Raw genomic sequence first — 1701 nt, forward strand, 5'->3', positions numbered from 1 at the left:
TAAGTCATGAGGAATTTTAAGAATGACATTTGCATAATGTATAATTTCTACTACATGTTAAAGCTACCTTGTCTTACTAACAAGAATCCCTTTAAGGATATTGACTTAGTGAGACTTCAGTTTTAATGTCTGAATTGGTGACTCAATTGATTTGCAGAGCAAAAAAGTTGTCTCAACCCTCTTACAGTTCATGAATCTCTGAATGCCTAAGAGATAACTTACTTGCTACCCAGGTCTTTGCTAATCCAACAATAAAAAGTCTTCAACCAATCCTCACAGAAGTTGTTTGGTCACCCCCAGTTTCAAGCAAATAAGTACTGTGCTGGCATGCTTACACTGAGAATTACTGATATGGAAATACTTCAATTCTTCCCTATTCTAAGTTATAAAATTAGAACCTCTGAGTTTCACTGACAGAAGTGAAAACATAGCCCCATGTTGGTATCACATATACATTTTTAGTACTTTCTTATTCATCTCATTATTAACAACTTTATATGCAGGATATATTAAGTCTTATGACTGCTTTGAACCTTTCTGTTATGGACGTTTTACTTCAGCTTTGGTCACTTGCCTTTGGAACTAAAAAGGGTAGCTATGTGGTTTGTAAATTTCTCTGAAACAGGGAGAAGATGGTGAGCACAGGAGAGACGAGAGAGGAGAAGAAATACTCACAATCAAGCACCTCCCCAGCTAAACGGAGCCAACCATATGCAGCTGGGAAATACTATAAGTTGCTAACAGTGTCGATGTTGGCTAGACTACAAGAGTTTTCCTCCACATCTGGTAAAGGTAAAGCTGACCTCACCACTTCGTGCTTTGGACAGGTAGACAAAAACCCAAGGAGATTAGTTAGCATCAATTTCACAACATCAGATCGAGTGACTATTGGCTATGTTCTTCATTTTTAGCCAAAAGAATTCTAACTGGAGCAGCAAGTTTAAAAAAAAAAAAAAAAGTAAGTAAAACAAAACTTTTTTCTTCCTTTCTCCCATAGTGAAACTTAGGTTTGCTGCTTCTGGCTTGAGGCAGATAGTAAGTTACTGACATCCATGTGATAGCTTTCTGGTTGCATTTATGATTACTAGAATAGAATTACAAATACTCCACTATTACTTTCAGTCCTCATCCAGATGTGAATCTGCGCAGTTAAACAAAGACTCAAACTTAAGATTCTTAAGAATTTTTTTCTCACTACCTTTTTTTTTTTTCCTGATAGGTACGTAAAAGACAAGAAATGAGTAGTGATTAAATTCTTTAAATTCGAAAATTAATGAGGGTGGCACTACTTACTTTTGTGATTCCGAGACAAGTGTCCACTGCTACATAGGATAAAGTCCTGAGGTTTAGATTTCAGCTCTCAGAATCACAATCCCTAAAGAGGGTTCACTAGGAAGAAAAAGTAAAGAGTCTCTGCTCTAGAAACGTTGATCACAAACTCCAAATATTTCTAGTCCTCCTTTTTCAACCCTCAGAAATATATTCTTATGACCCACACTTATTTCTGACTTGGGACACCCCAACGTGTCATTCTGAAGAGTGCTCTGCCCCTTCTTTCACATTAATTTTATTAGCTAGTTCAAAAGAGACAACTTGGCAAACTAGATATTTTCATGTATTCTTTTCTGAAGTGCAATCATCTATGAATAAGTTTCATATTAAAATGTACTCACAACACAGCTCAAAACAAAATAACTTTTA

Source organism: Sus scrofa, chromosome 6, assembly GCF_000003025.6.
Source record: "Sus scrofa isolate TJ Tabasco breed Duroc chromosome 6, Sscrofa11.1, whole genome shotgun sequence".
In the NCBI taxonomy this organism is placed as follows: Eukaryota; Metazoa; Chordata; class Mammalia; order Artiodactyla; family Suidae; genus Sus; species Sus scrofa.